Source organism: Schistocerca cancellata, chromosome 3, assembly GCF_023864275.1.
Source record: "Schistocerca cancellata isolate TAMUIC-IGC-003103 chromosome 3, iqSchCanc2.1, whole genome shotgun sequence".
Classification (NCBI taxonomy): domain Eukaryota; kingdom Metazoa; phylum Arthropoda; class Insecta; order Orthoptera; family Acrididae; genus Schistocerca; species Schistocerca cancellata.
Window position 1 is genome coordinate 327,823,265 of NC_064628.1, and position 19,756 is coordinate 327,843,020.

The 19,756-nt window shown below is 38.8% G+C and overlaps 1 protein-coding gene across 1 annotated transcript in view; it reads left to right on the top strand.

The window, feature by feature from the left end:
* LOC126176292 (mite allergen Eur m 3-like) overlaps positions 1-19,756 on the top strand; it is a 119,817-nt gene that overhangs the window by 24,063 nt on the left and 75,998 nt on the right. The window lies entirely within an intron of this gene.

Sequence of the window (19,756 nt, forward strand, 5' to 3'; positions counted from 1 at the left end):
GGAACCCGGGCGTGGGAAGCGAGAACGCTACCGCACGACCACGAGATGCGGGCTATGGTCTTCAGTCCTGAGACTGGTTTGATGCAGCTCTCCATGCTACCTTATTCTGTGCAAGCTTCTTCATCTCCCAGTACTTACTGCAACCTACATCCTTCTGAATCTGCTTAGTGTATTCATCTCTTGGTCTCCCTCTACGATTTTTACCCTCCACGCTGCCCTCCAATGCTAAATTTGTGATCCCTTGATGCCTCAGAACATGTGATACCAACCGGTCCCTTCTTCTTGTCAAGTTGTGCCACAAACTCATCTTCTCCCCAATTCTATTCAATACCTCCTCATAACGTGACCTACCCATCTAATCTTCGGCATTCTTCTGTAGCACCACATTTCGAAAGCTTCTATTCTCTTCTTGTCCAAACTATTTATCGTCCATGCTTCACTTCCATACATGGCTCCATACAAATACTTTCAGAAACGACTTCCTGACACTTAATTCTATACTCGATGTTAACAAATTTCTCTTCTTCAGAAACGCTTTCCTTGCCATTGCCAGTCTACATTTTATATCCTCTCTACTTCGACCATCATCAGTTATTTTGCTCCCCAAATAGCAAAACTGCTTTACTACTTTAAGTGTCTCATTTCCTAATCTAATTCCCTCAGCATCACCCGACTTAATTCGACTACATTCCATTATCCTCGTTTTGCTTTTGTTGATGTTCATCTTATATCCTCCTTTCAAGACACTGTCCATTCCGTTCAACTGCTCTTCCAAGTCCTTTGTTGTCTCTGACAGAATTACAATGTCATCGGTGAACCTCAAAGTTTTTATTTCTTCTCCATGGAATACCAACTAAAAATTTTATTTTTCTTTTGTTTCTTTTACTGATTGCTCGATATACAGATTGAATAACATTGGGGATAGGCTACAACCCTGTCTCACTCTCTTCCCAGCCACTGCTTCCCTTTCATGTCCCTCGACTCTTATAACTGCCATCTGCTTTCTGTACAAATTGTAAATAGCCTTTCGCTCCCTGTATTTTACCCCTGCCACCTTTAGAATTTGAAACAGAGTATTCCGCTCAACATTATCAAAAGCTTTCTCTAAGTCTACAAATGCTAGAAACGTAGGTTTGCCTTTCCTTAATCTTTTTTCTAAGATAAGTCTCAAGGTCAGTATTGCCTCACGTGTTCCAATATTTCTACGGAATCCAAACTGATCTTCCCCGAGGTCGGCTTCTACCACTTTTTCCATTCGATCCTCAGATCTACAATATAAAAATATGTACACCTAGTGAGCAGTGTGTCTTTCAACACAATACAGCATTATGTATCGCAATATACTATCATACAAACAGGGAAATGTACAGATAAAATACGGTAAAATGTAACTTTTATACACCATGGCCTAAAGTGGTTAGGCCGTAATGGCATCGTCAAAACATATAAGTATACTCAGCAAGGCATCGCCACATAGATCTAAAATAAGGTGTAGAATCGTCCCCACAGTCATTTTTGCGACTGGGTACTGAAATACTGTAGCTACCAGAAATATGTTTGCCTACATATATGTCGCTAATGTGGGCTTAGATGTAGTCATCATTTACGTAAGACACATAATCTAATAAAAACACATTAGGTCAAATTTTTTTTTCTTTATTGTTAGTTTAAAACTTGTACAACAGGCAGGCTGTCAGCAGCACTCTACGCTGCTCTTCAGCCATAGAATACACAATGAGAAAAAACAGTAAGAATACACATAAGTTACAGAACGGTGGGCAATAAAACAGTAGACACATAAAGACAAACAAGGAGCCATTCACACTCGACGATAATCCACACTGCGAACTGTTGATACAACGCACAGACACTGAAGATGGCGATGGCACAGGTGAACGATGCAGTGCGACGGTAATCACTAAACACGACGACACACACGAGACACTGATGGCGATGATCTCCGGCGCGCGAAAGTCCACGTAGCGTGCGCGAGTCCGGGGACCTGCCAAGAGAGGAGGAGGGGGGTTGGAAGAGGGAGAGGGGAGAGCAGAGATGCCATGGGCAGAGGAGATAGGGGGAAGGGAGGAAGGGGGAGGAGAAGCCCGGGGGAAGAGGGATGGAGGAAGGGGGATGGGGGGAAAGGAGAGAGAAGGGAGGGAGGGTGCCTAAAGGAAAGGACACAGGAAGTGGGGGGAGGATCGAAGTTGATAGGAGGGGTAGATGAAGGGGAGGAGGACATCATCAGAGAGGGGGAGCTGGCGGAAGCCACCTTGGGAGAGGGTAAGGAGGGTGGAGAGATGGAGACCGGGTGGGACGTGGGAATACAGGCGCGGCAGTGGGCGGGGGTGGGAGAGGATGGGTGAAACAAGCGGATGAGGAGGATCGAGTTTGCGGGAGGTGTACAGGATCTGTATCCTTACAAGGAAAATGAGGAGGTGGGGGAAGGGGATGAGATCATACAGGATCCGCGTGGGGGAGGGGAGACGGATGTGATAGGCAAGGTGGAGAGCATGGCGTTCAAGGATTTGTAGGGATTTATAAAAGGTAGGGGGAGCAGAGATCTAGTCCGGATGGGCGTAACAAAGGATAGGGCGGATGACGAATTTATAGGTGTGGAGGATGGTGGAGGGGTCCAGACCCCACGTACGGCCGGAAAGGAGCTTGAGGAGACGGAGTCGGGACATGCCTTGGCTTGGATTGTCCGGAGTTTAGGTCAAATACATGTAGCAGACTTAACTATTATAGAAACCAATTGTGATACAGTGAAAGACGAATACAGTTACCCATATAAAATCATAAAAAGGAAATATATAAAGATAATGAGTCTGACACTTTTATGGTGATTTTATATCAAAAGTTAATATACGTAATACATTGCCTGTAGCAACCTATAAATTACCTATGGAAGATAAAATGTCTATATGACAGCTGAAGAAAAGATGAATGATCAGCGCCCTCTGTTGGGTCGGTCGCCAGGATGTTATGTAGGCGCGCACCAATCGAAACGTCCCCTTAGAAAAATTGTACATGACTGTACTTAAACTGACACACAATATTTTTAGCGCGCAACACAATCTGACTTTCAAAAATCCCTACAAAAGAATGGCCCTGACTAACATTAACCTATACGTTTCACAAATCACTTACCTCACAAAAATCTTGTTTACTCGAACTGCTGCGATACAGCGAGCGCCACTACTGCCAGCTAAATAAAAGATTTAAACTACGGAAGGCACTAACTACTGATAGGCATAGTTAGCAAATGAAAGATTTTTATACAGAACAAACAATGTATTTACCTTAATAGTCATCAAAAGTCATAATATATACAGCAGTTCATGACATCCAGTCTTACAAATTTCAAAATTCCGCCATTTCTCTCCCCACATCCACCACTGCTGGCGGCTCACCTCCAACTCCACAGCGCTACGCCCTGTTAACATCCAGCTGCCCAACACTACAATGGCAGACAACAATGCAAACTAGCCACAGACTGCACACAGCACAGCCAGTGATTTTCATACAGAGCGCTACGTGGCGTTACCAATAAGAAAACCTAAAAAGCCTACTTACATAGGCCCCATGCTCCCCACAAAAAATTTTACAAATTGGTTTGGGCAGTGGCCAATAATGATTTGATAAAATTTTTCATAATTACAGTAACAAAGATATCAAATGCACACAGTTACTGATACAATGTTGGTCAAAAGCTAAAATTTTCTCACAGTCCATAAAGACAGTCCTGATCATTCATCACAGTAAAATTGCAGTGTTTTTCTCAAAGCCTGAGCAGTAAAAGAAAATGCACACGGAAGTAGTGGATTTCCATGCAGTCTTGAAGAAGTAGTGTTGTCCTTCCAACGGAAAGACAGTGCTGACTCTCGACATGCAGACAGGTAATGCACCACAACAGAGCAAACCCACCGCAGAGTCAGTTGAAGGTTTGAAGAATATTGTTAGGTAGGTCAGCACAGAGTAGACCCACTGTACTCCTGGTAGAGATTACGGTATTGGTGGGCCACCAGAGGCGCAGACCCACTGCAGTCCTTGTAGAAATAATGGTATTGGTGAGTCATCAAAGGTGTAGACCCACTGTAGTCCTTGTAGAAATAATGGTATTGGTGGGTCATCAAAGATGCAGACTCACTGTAGTCCTTGTAGAGATGGCTAGCAGCCATCTGTTGTGACTGTGCAGGTGCACAATCACCATCAAAGAGTCTTGCGGAGAATATAGCAAGTCCATAACCACCACTTGTGCACTCACAAAGTTTTTGGAATTGTCCTTAGAACCAGCAATGCTGTTATCCAGTCCCTTGCTGAATTATTAACACAAGTGCAAACACTAACAGTCCCTACTTCTCGCATGTTGTCCATATACTATGACCAACAGAAATGTGTGCAGTGAAATGTAACTTACAAGTTACTTAATTTGATGAACTGGTGTCAATTACAATTTTATAACATAAGAATACAATTATAAAGGTACAAAATACATCATTAAAGAACATAACAATACAGATAACATTTGTAGTACAGGCTTTACAAAAGAATCGAAATAACATATACATCAGTGTTACAGGAATTATGACATGAGTACATATGTAAAAGATCAGAATAACTTTCGAAACATCAACTTCACACATGAGCATTAAAACAGAACAGAATAAATAATGTCTAAACATCTTTACAAAGAAAATAACATATTATCAGAAAAATTATACAACATAACTCTCATTCGCTAAACGCATTAAGACAGGAAAAACACAAATTCACATAGTATAATAACACAAAAATACAGGACAGGATTTGTTTTCAGTGTGACATTTGGTACTGCAGTCCACGCCAAAACTTCATTCCATGTATCTTCCCTCTTATTTCAACATTTGTTTCCACCGAAAAAATTCTATCCAAGCATGCTTTCTGTATTTATATGTTCACACATTTCTTACCACATTATTTGTTTTCCATTATCTTACCTCTTCATTTATTTCCAAGAAAATCCTACCTAAACCTGTTGTCCCTAAACCCTACTTTTTTTGTTCATATCCTCTTTCAAAATACTTTTTTGGCCAAACCATTTTCTTATAGCTTCTCAATGCATTTCTTCCAATTCATCACAACTTGTTCTCTTATATGGCCTACCCCATCTTAAGCTAACTTAAATCTACTGAGCTCAGATGCTAAACAAAGGGACAAGGCAATGCAGCAGCACAAAACAATTAACACAAACAGCAATGACAAAAAAATGCAAATTGGCAAAGCAAGCAGCAATATTACAACTAATAAAGGCAATGAGCAGCAAACAAGAAAAATAAATCAGTAGTAAAACTGGCTTAACAGAGTAATGTAAAGTGAAATTTAGTAGCACCATGCCTGGCAAGCAGCAGCAGCAAATGCAATAACTTATACCTAAACATGACAAAGCTCAAGCAGAAAAAAATATTACAGTAAAAATGGCCATGTTGAATACCTATGTCACATCTTAACACTAGAGTGATGCATCACCTTCACTTACTCTAGCAGGTAAGTTACCAAACTGTTAAAAAATTATTTTTGCAATTCCTGTGAAGGGAAAGGTCTATTTGTGCTCTCTTTTCTACAAAAGTACAGCATGAAATTATTCTTTACTGGGTCTGTAGACAGAAAATAGTGATATTAGTACATCTATTAAATTTTATTTTAACCAATGCTGCTGCAGCTAGAAACTTGATATTAAACAAAATGAGCAAATATATATATAAAGCAACATATAAAACGTCATTCACTAGGCAAATGGCGTCTCCGAAGGCAAAAAAAAATTCTCTCAACTAGAAAGACAATAGATGTAAAATGTTTCTCATCATTTCATTAGGCATTTTAGTAAATATCATAAATTAAGAGCTCCACAATATAATCATATGTTTTCAAGTTTGAGCGTGTCGTATTTGCGATGCTTTCTACAAAGGAATGTCAATAGCGAGGATAATGGCCTCTTTTTTTCTCCACCTGTGCCTCTGGAAGGCACACACTAATGGCTTTTTTCCAGGCGATGTCGCGAAGCTGCCCACGACTCATTACGTGAAGGTGGTCACTTAACTTTCTTACTGAAATATTTACGACACCAGTTTGCATTACAGTGACAGTCTCATATAAAAAATTTCACAGGTCGAGATTTGCGTTGCAAATGTGTAGAAACAAAATCCTATGAATATAACAATGTGCAAAAAATTTTCGCCTGCATTGTGATACATTCACGTATTTACACACATTTCATAACTCTTAAAATACGATTCTTGGTTTCCAACATCCTTTTTCACAAGTCAGAGTCCCTAACCACTATTCATTACTCCTTACCTTATTACACATATACATATCCGTCGACACTTCTTCAATATTTCATCTTAATAAATACGTAGCATAATCAAATTCCTCATATAACATCATCTTATTGCTCATAAACATACCTCAACAGCATAATACACATCGTCGTCATAAAAATAACATCATTACACCTCAGTCAAATCTCAAAAACGTCGTAGCTTTCTGCAATAATGTCAAAACCTAAAAAAAAATTCTCTGCTGATTTCAATAGTGTCATCTACCTCAAACGTACTTTAAAATCATGCTCCCTTACCAAATACATCATTCTAAGCTCTCATAGCATCACAATGGTTCCGAAAAAATATGAACAGTTCACAAAGTACAGACAAAATACAATTTCATAAATGTGAAGTTATCCATCTGTGTACTTGCGTAAACATGTGTCACTGATGTAGTCAAAAAAATGTTTGTTTCTCTGTTAAATAATCAGATAGCTGTGTAATTTATGTGTTAGAGAAATATGGGACCGATGTGTAAAGTTGTATAAGCAAATACCATATTAGCAAAGGCTCCTTGTGCTTGCCAGACACATGGTACACAAAGTAGGTGTGTACCCCCTTGAGGATTAATGTAATTATACCCTCAGGTGTTACAGATTACAGCAATGGAATGAAATATATCACAGAAAACTTTCTTTGTAATTCAAAAATCTTGAAAAATAAATGGTTCATGTACAAAATTAATCACTCAAGTGCGTTTCCTGTAGCGCTAAATGTGCGTCTTGTTGTAAGATAATCTCTGTGGAAATGTCGCAGTTATTGTTCTCCAAAAGCTAAGTTCTGCAGAAGCCAATGTACTTACCTCATGATAAACAAAAGTGAAATGCTTTGCGTATAGATATCTTACTTATTACGCTTATTGCCGTGATGAAGAAAGTACTGTGCTGTAACGCATTGTTGTGTAGCTGTCACATAAACTAACCACTGTGTCATCTGGTATCTCACTGAAAGTACTTTACATCCAGAATGTATTTTCAAGTAAACCAAAATGTTGCATTAAAATCTCATTAGCAGTACTGGTAAATGTTCTAAGTATGTGAGCCTTATAGTCATTACGAAATCTTGCAACTAACAAGCAAGAATGTACAAATAACAACACTGTGTCATCTGTTCACTATAACAATGCATTCGTAATTTCTGTTGAAATACGTTCTCTTGGTTCTTGACTGGATATTTAACTTCAAACATTGTTGCATGTTAACAGATTCTAAGTCTGACAAAGCATACTAGTAATGTGAGGTGAAAAATTTTATGGCAAAGACTAAGTCATAAAGGAGATTATCTTTCAATAAACGGTTTTACATGTGAAATGTGGTGCAATCCTTTACTCTTCCTAGTACACAGAATTTCAACTTCAATGCAATTATCATGCGGTATACTTTGATAAAGAATACTGGAATTTTTCTCAAGGTTAGCCTCTATGTTATTTTTCTCTGAGCCAGCCGGCGTACGTGGCTGCCTGCGGTGCGAGTCATTGTCTGTCTCTTTGTTGGCGTGCGTCGTTATTGGGATTAGGAAACCTAACTTCTACAAATTCACTTGTCGAGAGTGCCCTGCTCTGTTTGAATCTCGCCAGTTCTGATGCAGTTCAGGTCTGTCGTTACGATCATATTGTCTATCGTCATGTCAGTAGATTCCATAGTTTCTTTCTTGTCGGTCATGTGGTGGAGAATTTCTCCCAGAATCGTAACTGCGCGCTGGACCGTTGCATCTACAGTTATTGTGTCTCCCTTGATAATAATTATTTTGGTTCCCATATTGTCTGTTTCTCTGATTGTCTCTATGATAGTCACTACAGCGGAGAGGTGATCTTTCCCTGTAATTATTACTACTCTGCCAAAGTTTGTCATACGGGTGGTATCTGTTTTGGTCACGATTTGTGTTGTGAGAATAGCCTTGTCGTGTCCAGTTATTATTTCTTTCATCGCGGAATTGCGACGGATGTGACCTTTAATTGTTGTGTTCCTGTTTTCGTGTTCCGCGATTGTCAGTGTCAATTTCTAATTCTTGTAAGAGTCCCTGAAAAGCTTCAATGTCGTCTTTGCAACGTCCTGCCAAAATAATATGTCGTAAATGTTCAGGTAATTTGATTAAGCAAATGCGAATGAGTTCTGAGGGGCTGTATGTGCTTGACAGGTACTGATTCTTGTGCAACATGTCTTCAAAATATTTCACAAGACTGGAAAATTCAGATTGTTCGAAATGTTTCATCATTATGATGCTATGTTTTACTCGATCTTGTGTAGTTTGAGACCAATATGCTGAGAGGAAGGCATGGTAAAATTCTCCTTCACTGTGACAATCGTGAATGACCGATCGCATTCTTACAGCTGGTTCATTCTCTAAATAGCCACACATAAATTCTAATGTGTGCTCTAGAGACGAGTTGGGAGGAAAACAATGAGAGAATTGATGAAACCACGCTTGTGGATGAATGTCGTTGCCAGAATTCTTAAATATTTTGAATTTACGTGTAGTAATGAACAACTTATAGTCAAAATCATCGTATCGGCGAGTAGCATATCGGTCATTGTTACGTCGTGTCGGCGGTTCTATCTCAAAATTCGGTGCACCTTGCCAATTTCTTTCATAATTTCCGAAATGCCCTGTGTTATTATTTTGTGGCTTTTCCGTATTTCTAAGTTCCTCTTCCCATGTTGGAGTGCGAGTGTCCTCTGAAATATGTAACTTTTGTATTACTTGTGCCAACTGATTTTGTAATTTCCGGATTTCTCTTTTGTACTGTGCATTGATTTGATTTTGATTTTGTTTGAATTTTCTAATTTGCTCATACTCTTCAGTGTCCGTGAAGGCTACAGGTCTTGTGTCATTCAGATCATCATCTACCTTTGCAGTTAAGTTAGTGAACTGATCCGAAAGTTCGGCTACTTTCTCTGATAGTGTACTTAGTTCCTCAGTGTGTTTTTCTGAACCAAGTTTCAGAGTGTCCATTTGTGTTGAAATCGTATCTACTGTGTCTTTTAAGTTTTCCTGAGTTTTTGCAAGTAGCGTAACCGAATCGGTAAATGCAACTGAGTCATTTTTAGCCTACAAGGTCTCATGATTTTCATGATCAATGGTTTGCAGTTCTTTTATAGCTGCTTCGTGATTCTGTAATGCATTTTCATGCCGCGAAAAAATAGGTTGAAAATGCTCACAAATTTGTGTTTTTCCGTCATTACAGACTTTTTGACATTTCGATTCAATGTTATGTAACTCAGTAGTTAAATCTTCACGTGTTTGTTCAAGTGTGGTGTCTAACTTTTGAAGCTTTTGCTGTGTTTGTCTCTGATTTTGTTCCATTGTGTCTAACTGTTGAAGATTTTGTTCCTTTGTGTCTAACTTTTGAAGATTTTGTTCCATTGTGTCTAACTGTTGCTGTGTTTGTCTCTGGTGTTGTTCCATTGTGTCTAACTTTTGAAGCTTTTGTCCCATTTGTTACATTAATTGTAATAACAATGCACTGATGTCTGAAACATGTTCCTCAGTACTATTCGGCAATGCATTTGAACCGGCAATATTCGCATTTTGAAAAGCAGAAAATGTGTCTTGACTTATTTGAGAAAACGGTGAGGACGCAAAACCTGAATCTACAGTATTTGCAAGATTGTGCCCTGTCATTTCGGTTTCCTGAGGCGAGCTATTGCCGACCGATCGATCGATAATGCTTCCCTGTTCACTAATTGTTTCACTGTCTACGCCATTATTTGCCGCCCGCTCCATTTCCCTATGCACAATTACCAAATTACTAGTTTGAACATTAGTTAATTCATTACAGGGTGGCGCTAACACACTGCTTTCGTCTTCACTGTCATTTCTCAGTTTACTTTGGAGCCTAGTATTACGTTTTTCACACGCCATTATTGACACAATATTTCACACGATAAAACAGAAAAGCACAATTTGAAGAGCAAAATAAGAAAACACATTAACATAGCACTGAAAATAATATCTCTTTGATTGCAAGCGCAGCTGCGAAATACTTGGTGCAAATCTACATGCATGCCACAACTGTTTTACTGTACAACAATGAAAAACTACAACTACAGAGGAAATTCTCTCTATGATTACGCGCTAGCAATGAACAATAGCTACACTAATTGTAAGTAGGCTGTTTAGATTTTTATATGGGTAATGCCACGTAGCGCTCTATATGAAAATCACTGGCTGTGCTGTGTGCAGTATGTGGCTAGTTTGCATTGTTGTCTGCCATTGTTGTCATGAACTGCTACAGCTGGATGTGAACAGCGCGTAGCGTTGGGCAGTTGGAGGTGAGCCGCCAGCAGTGGTGGACGTGGGGAGAGAGATGGCGGAGTTTTGATAATCTGTAAGACTGAATGTCAATTATGAATATTAAGGTAAATACATTGTTTGTTCTCTATTAATATCTTTCATTTGATAACTATCCCTATCAGTAGTTAGTACCTTCAGTAGTTTGAATCTTTTATTTAGCTGGCAGTAGTGGCGCTCGCTGTTTTGCAGTAGCTTGAGTAGCGAAGATTTTTGTGAGGTAAGTGATTTGTAAAAGGTATAGGTTAAAGTTAGTCAGGGCCATTGTTTTGTAGGGGTTATTGAAAGTCAGATTGCGTTGCGCTAAATAATATTGTGTGTCAGGTTAAGCACAGGCTTGTATAATTGTTCTAAGTGGACGTTTCACATGTAAAATTGTTCAAAGGGGACGTTTCATATGTCGACCCTTAGCCTAGGATACCTCACTGGAATCTTCTGATTTTTTCTTGTAGTTTGTGTATTTAGTGTAGCTTTTGTTTATTGCTAGCGCGTAATTGTAGAGAGAATCTCCTTTGTAGTTGCAGCCTTTCATTGTTGTACTGTAAAACAGTTGTGGCATGCATGTAGATTTGCACCAAGTATTTCGCAGCTGCAATTAACTAGATATTATTTTCAGTGCTATGTTAATGTGTTCTCTTGTTTTTGCTATTCAAGTTGTGCTTTTCTGTGTTGTCGTGTGAAATATTGTGACAATAATGGCGTGTGAAAAACGTAACACTAGGCTCCAAACTAAATTGAGAAATAATAGTGACGACGAGCGTAGCTTATCAGCACCACTGGGTAGTGAATTAACTAATATTCAAAGAAGTAATTTGGTAACTGTGCATAGGGAAATGGAGCGGGCGTCAGACAATGGCGTAGGCAGTGAAACAGGTAGTGAACAGGGAAGCATTGTCGATCGATCAGTCGGCAACAGCTCGCCTCAGGAATCCGAAATGATAGGACACAATTTTGCAAATACTGTAGATTCAGGTTTTGCGTCCTCACCGTTTTCTCAAATGAGTCAAGACACATTTTCCGCTTGTCAAAATGTGAATGTTGCCGGTGCAAATTCACTGCCGAAAAGCACTGAGGAACATGTTTCAGACACCAGTGCATTGTTATTACAGTTAATGCAACAAATGGGACAAAGGCTACAAAAGTTAGACACAACGCTTGAACAAAATCAGAAACAAATGGGACAGAATCTTCAAAAGTTAGACACAATGGAACAAAATCAGAGACAAACACAGCAAAAGCTTCAAAAGTTAGACACAATGGAACAAAATCAGAGACAAACACAGCAAAAGCTTCAAAAGTTAGACACAATGGAACAAAAGCTTCAAAAGTTAGACTCAGTGGAACATATGCTTGAACAAACACGTGAAGATTTAACTACTGAGTTACATAAAATAGAATCGAAATGTCAGAAAGTCTGTAATGACGTAAAAACACAAATTTGTGAGCATTTCCAACCTATTTTTTCGCGTCATGAGAATGTATTACAGAATCACGAAGCAGCCATAAAAGAACTGCAAACCATTGTTCATGAAAATCATGAGACCTTGTGGGCTAAAATTGACTCAGTTGCATCTACCGATTCGGTTACGCAACTGGCAAAAACTCAGGAAAACTTAAAGAACACAGTAGATTCGATTTCAACACAAATGGACACTCTGAAACTTGGTTCAGAAAAACACACTGAGGAAATGTGTTCACTATCGGAGAAAGTAGCTGAACTTTCGGATCAGGTCACTAACTTATCTACAAAGGTAGATGATGATCTGAATGACACAAGACCCGTAGCCTTCACTGACACAGAAGACTATGAACAAATAAGAAAATTCAAACAAAATCAAAATCAAATTAATACACAGTATAAAAGAGAAATCCGGGAAGTACAAGATCAGTTGACGCAGGTGATACAAGAATTACGTATTTCAGAGGACACTCGCGCCCCAATAAGGGAAGAGGGACATAGAAATACGGAACAGCCACAAAATAATAACACAGGGCATTTCGGTAATTATGAAAGAAATTGGCAAGGTACACCGAATTTTGAGATGGAACCGCCGACACGACGTAGCAATGACCGACATGCTACTCGCCGACACGATGATTTTGACTATAAGCTGTTCATTACTACACGTAAATTCAAAACATTTAAGAATTCTGGCAACGACATTCATCCACAAGCATGGCTCCATCAATTCTCTCATTGTTTCCCTCCCAACTGGTCATTGGAGCACAGATTAGAATTTATGTGTGGCTACTTGGAGAATGAACCAGCTGTAAGAATGCGATCGGTCATTCACGATTGCCACAGTGAAGGAGAGTTTTACCATGCCTTCCTCTCAGCATATTGGTTCCAAGCCACACAAGACCGCGTAAAACATAGCATCATGATGATGAAACACTTTGAACAATCTGAATTTTCCAGTCTTGTCAAATATTTTGAAGACATGTTGCACAAGAATCAGTACCTATCAAACCCATACAGCCCCTCAGAACTCATCCGCATTTGCTTAATCAAACTGCCTGAACATTTACGACACATTATTTTGGCAGGACGTTGCAAAGACGACATTGAAGCTTTTCAGGGACTGTTACAAGAACTGGAAATTGACACAGACAGTCGCGGGATGCGAAAACAGGAAAACAATCACTACAGGTCACATCCGTCACAATTCCGTGACGACAGAAATAATAACTGGACACGACAAGTCTATTCTTACAACGCAAATCGTGACCAAAACAGACACCACCCGTATGACAACCGTTGGCAGAGTAGTAATAATTACAGGGAAAGATCACCTCTCCGCAGTAATGACTATCACAGAGACAATCAGAGAAACAGACAATATGGGAACCAAAATAACTATTATCAAGGGAGACAGAATAACTTTAGACGCAACGGTCCAGCGCGTAGTCACGACTCAGCCAGAAATTCTCCACCACGTGACAGACAAGAAAGAAACTATGTAAACTACCGACAAAACGACAGACGTGAATTTCATCAGAACTGGCGGGTTTCTAACAGAGCTGGGCCCTCTCGGCAAGGCGAATTTGTGGAAGTTCGGCCTCCTAATCCCAGTAACGGCGCGCGCCAACAAAGAAACAGACAATGACTCGCACCGCAGGCTGCCGCGTGCGCCGGCTGGCTCCGAGAAAAATAACATTGACGCTAACCTTGAGCAAAATTCCCGTATTCTTTACGGACGAATACCGCATGATACTTGCATTCAAGTTGAAACTCTGCGTACTGAGAAGAGCAAAGGGTAAAAGATTACACCACATTTCTCATGTCAAACCATTTATTGACAGATAATTTGCTTTTTAACTTAGTCTTTGCAATTTTCACTTCACGCTACTTGTACAATTTGTCAGAGTTAAGAAACTGTTAACATGCAACATTTTGGTTTGCTTACGAGTGGATTCTGGATTTGAGGTGCTTTCTGTGAAATGCCAGATGACACAGTGGTTGGTTTGTGTGACAGCTACACCATTATATCACGACGTTACTAATGAGTGACAATTTACAATGTTGCTTTTGCGGTGTATCTGTTCGATATCTGCACAGTTTTTCTGAATTCTTCTGTAAAGTAAAACATGTTTTAGTAGTAACTTTTGTGGTATAGCTACAGTGAGACAGCCTCTTTCGTAGCACAACAATACGTTACAGCACAGTACTTTCTTCATCACGGCAATAAGCGTAATAAGTATGATATCGATACGCAAAGCATTTCACTTTTGTTTATCATGAGGTCAGTACATTGACTTCTGCAGAACTTAGCTTTTGGAGGACGATAACTACGACACTTCCACAGAGATTATCTTACAGCAAGACGCATATTTAGCGCTACAGGACATCTATTTGAGTGATTAATTTTGTACTTAAAACATTTATTTTTAAAGATTTTTGAATTACAAAGAAAGTTTTTCGTGATACATTTCATTCCATTGCTGTAATCTGTAACACCTGAGGGTATAATTACAATAAACCTCAGGGGGGTACACGCCTACTTTGTGTACCATGTGTTTGGCAAGCACAAGGAGCCCTAGCTAATATGGTATTTGCTTATACAACTTTACACATCGGTACCATATTTCTCTAACACATAAATTACACAGCTATCTGATCATTTAACAGAGAAACAAACATCTTTTTACTACGTCAGTGACACATGTTTACGCAATTACACCGTTGGATAACTTCACACTTACGAAATTGTATTTTGTCTGTACTGTGTGAACTGTTCATATTTTTTTGGTACCATTGTGATACTATGAGAGCTTTGAATGATGTATTTGGTAAAGGAGCATGATTTTAAAGTACGTTTGAGGCAGATGACACTTTTGACATGAGCAGAGAATTTTCTTTACGTTTTGAAACAATTGCAGAAAGCTACGACGTTTTTGAGATTTGACTGAGGTGTTATGATGTTATTATTACGACGACGATGTGTATTATGCTGTTGAGGTATGTTTATGTCAATAAAATTCTTGACCTATGAAATGTTTTTATATGAGACTGTCACTGTAGCGGAAACTGCTGTCGTAAATATTTCCGTAAGAAAGTTAAGTGACCACCTGCACATAATGCGACGTGGGCACCCAGGTGTGTCAGACACCTGGAGAACAAGCCTTTTCAGACGCTCAGGTAGAAAAGAAAGCCATTAGGATGTGCCTTTCATCGCTAATGCGACACGCTCGTTACTTGAAAACATATGATTTTTGTAATGCGTTGTGGGCACACAGCTGTGTCAAACACCTGGAGAATAAACCATTAGGATGTGCCTTTCATCGCTAATGCGACACCCTCGTTACTTAAAAATTTATGATATTTACTGAAATGCCTAACAAAATGACAAGAAATATTTTTACATCTGCACACCTGATTATGACAAGAGTCTTTGTACGAGAGTTGAGAGCAATTAACTTATGAAATGAAATGTCACATGACTACTGAATGACATTTTTATGCTTTGGTTTGTGTAATTGCTTATTTCATTTGATGTCTGGTTTCCAGCTGTGTTGCAGCATTGCTTTTATAAAATGAGATGCATTTGCTAATGTGAACTCTTTCTGTCAACAGATCTATTAAATGATAATTTTGTAATCCACATTCTTTAAAAAAGGAGCACTTGGAAAGGAAAGAACAATAAGAAGTAACTCGTAACAGTAATACTTAATTTTCTTTTCAGGTACATGGTAATATTTTTTTTACAATAAGTTGTTATGGTGCACCACTTTAATTACATAGACATTAAGATGACCACTTTAATTACATAGACATTAAGATGTGAATATGCATTTCCCTTGTCTGCATTGTTGTTTTCACTGTAATATTTTTCTGCTTGCGCTATGTCATGTTTAGGTATAAGTTGCTGCTGTTTGCAAGGCATAGTGTTATTGAATTTGACTTTTGCTAATTTATGCTGCTAGCTTTGCCAATTTGCATTTCTTTGTCATTTCTGTTTGTGTTGATTTGTTGTGATGCTGCATTGCCTCGTCCTTTGGTATATATATCTGAGCTCAGTAGATTTAAGTTAGCTTAAGAGGGGGTAGACTATATAAGAAACTGACTATGGAGAATAGGTAAAGAATGCATTGCGAAGAAAGATTTGGGCCCAATGAGTATTGTACAATCAGAAATAATTATTTTGAAAGAAATATGAATAGAATACAGGAACGAGGTATAGGTAGGATTTTCTTGGAAATAAATGATGAGGTAAGCAATGTGTGAACATATAAATACAGAAAGCATGCTTAGATAGAATTTTTTGGTGGAAACAAAGGATGAAATACGAGGAAAGATATAGGGAATGAATTTTGGGGTGGACTGCAGTACCAAATGTTACACTGAACACAAACCCTGTCCTTTCCTTTTGTGTTATTCCGCTATATGTTTGTGTGCCCTTGTGTATTTGTGTTTTTCCTGTCTTTATGTGTTTAGCTGATGAGAGCTATGTTGTAGACTTTTTCTAATAATATGTTATTTACCTTGTAAAGATGTTTAGACATTATTTATTCTGTGTTGTTTTCATGCTCATGTGTGAAGTTGACGTTTCAAAAGTGATTCTGATCTTTTATTTTTGTACTCATGTCATCATTCCTGTAACACTGATGTATATGTTTATTTCTATTCTTTTGTAAAGCCCCTATTACTACAAATGTTATCTGTATTGTTATGTTTTTAATGATGTATTTTGTATCTTTGTAATTGTATTCTTATGTTATATAATTGTAATTGACACCAGTTACTCAAATTAAGTAACTTGTAAGCATTCATTTCACTGCACACATTTCTGTTGGTCATAGTATATGGACAATATGTGAGAAGTAGGGACTGTTAGTGTTTGCACGTGTGTTAATAATTCAGCAAGGGACTGGATAACAGCATTGCTGGTTCTAAGGACAATTCCAAAAACTTTGTGAGTGCACAAGTGGTGGTTATGGACTTGCTCTATTATCCGCAAGACTCTTCAATGGTGATTGTGCACCTGCACAGTCGCAACAGATGGCTGCTGGCCATCTCTACAAGGACAACAGTGGGTCTGCTCCTCTGGTGGCCCACCAATACCATACTCTCTACCAGGACTACAGTGGGTCTGCTCTGTGATGACCTACCTACCAATCTTCTTCAAAACGTCGAATGACTCTGCTGTGGGTTTGCTCTGTTGTGGCCCATTACCTGTCAGCATGTCAAGAGTCAGCACTGTCTTTCCGTTGTAAAGACAACACTACTTCTTCAAGACTGCATGGAAATCCACTACTTCTGTGTGCAATTTTTTTACTAATGAGACTTTGTGAACAAACACCTGTAATTACTATTATGATGAATGATCAGGACTGTCTTTATTGACTGTGAAAAAAATTTTAGCTGTTGACCAACATTGTATCAATAAGTGTGTGCATTTGATATCTTTGTTATTGTAATTATGAAAAATTTTATCAAATCTTTATTGGCCACTGCCCAAAAATATTTTGTAAAATTTTTTGTGGGGAGCATGGGGGCTATGTAAGTAGGCTGTTTAGATTTTTATATGGGTAATGCCACGTAGCGCTCTATATGAAAATCACTGGCTGTGCTGTGTGCAGTATGTGGCTAGTTTGCATTGTTGTCTGCCATTGTTGTCATGAACTGCTACAGCTGGATGTGAACAGCGCGTAGCGTTGGGCAGTTGGAGGTGAGCCGCCAGCAGTGGTGGACGTGGGGAGAGAGATGGCGGAGTTTTGATAATCTGTAAGACTGAATGTCAATTATGAATATTAAGGTAAATACATTGTTTGTTCTCTATTAATATCTTTCATTTGATAACTATCCCTATCAGTAGTTAGTACCTTCAGTAGTTTGAATCTTTTATTTAGCTGGCAGTAGTGGCGCTCGCTGTTTTGCAGTAGCTTGAGTAGCGAAGATTTTTGTGAGGTAAGTGATTTGTAAAAGGTATAGGTTAAAGTTAGTCAGGGCCATTGTTTTGTAGGGGTTATTGAAAGTCAGATTGCGTTGCGCTAAATAATATTGTGTGTCAGGTTAAGCACAGGCTTGTATAATTGTTCTAAGTGGACGTTTCACATGTAAAATTGTTCAAAGGGGACGTTTCATAATTACACAAACTACAAGAAAAAATCAGAAGATTCCAGTGAGGTATCCTCGGCTAAGGGTCGACATATGAAACGTCCCGTTAGAACAATTTCTGAATTACTGTGCTGATAAGCCTCTTACATTATTTGCTTTTCAAACAGCTGAGCAAAACTGAACGTACTCAAACATTCACTAAAGTGACACACAATATTTTTAGCGCGCAACGCAATCTGACTTTCAGAAATCCCTACAAAAGAATGGCCTTGACTAACATTAACCTATACGTTTCACAAATCACTTACCTCACAAAAATCTTGTTTACTCGAACTACTGCAATACAGCGAGCGCCACTACTGCCAGCTAAATAAAAGATTCAAACTACGGAAGGCACTAACTACTGATAGGCATAGTTAGCAAATGAAAGATTTTTATACAGAACAAACAATGTATTTACCTTAATAGTCATCATAAGTCATAATATATACAGCAGTTCATGACATCCAGTCTTACAAATTTCAAAATTCCGCCATTTCTCTCCCCACATCCACCACTGCTGGCGGCTCACCTCCAACTCCACAGCGCTACGCCCTGTTAACATCCAGCTGCCCAACACTACAATGGCAGACAACAATGCAAACTAGCCACAGACTGCACACAGCACAGCCAGTGATTTTCATACAGAGCGCTACGTGGCGTTACCAATAAGAAAACCTAAAGAGCCTGCTTACAGTTATGTAGGCGCGCACCGATCGTAAGAACTTAACCACTAGAGGGCTTTACATACATCGTGATATGACACCCACAGAAAACGTTTAAACAACATATTGACAGTCAATTAACAAAATTATCTAGTCTGGCCGTACAATCCATGAATAGGTAGAAGATAATCAGTTCAGGATTAGAGCGACGAATGTATGGAAGTAAGGCAAATGCCTACTGTTGTCAACATAGATCATCAAACAAGGCTAGGTATAAATACACGAGGCATTATTTGGTTATCGTAGTACGTTATCAAACAAAGTGTCAGATCTATTATCTTTATATGTTTCCTTTTAATATTTTTATGTGGGTAAATGTATTCGTCTTTTATTGTCTCACAATTGGTTTCTATAATAGTTATCAATATTTAAAAGTCTGCTACTTGTATTTGACCTAATGTGTTTTTATCAGATTATGTGTCTTACGTAAAAGATGACTACATCTAAGCCCACAGTAGCGACATCTATGTAGGATGTAGGCAAACATATTTCTGGTAGCTCCGGTGCTTCAGTAGCCAGTCGCAAAAATGACTGTGGGGTCGATGTGGCCTATTCTACACCTTATTTAGATCTATGTGACGATGCTGTGCTGAGTATATATGCCTTATCACTTTAGGACATGGAGTAGAAAAGGTACGTTTTACTGTACTTTATCTGTACATTTCCCTGTTTGTATGATAGTATATTGTGGTACGTAATGCTGTAATGTGTTGAAAGAGACACTGCTCACCAGGTGTATATATTTATATATTGTAGATCTGAGGATGGTCATTACTGGCTGATAC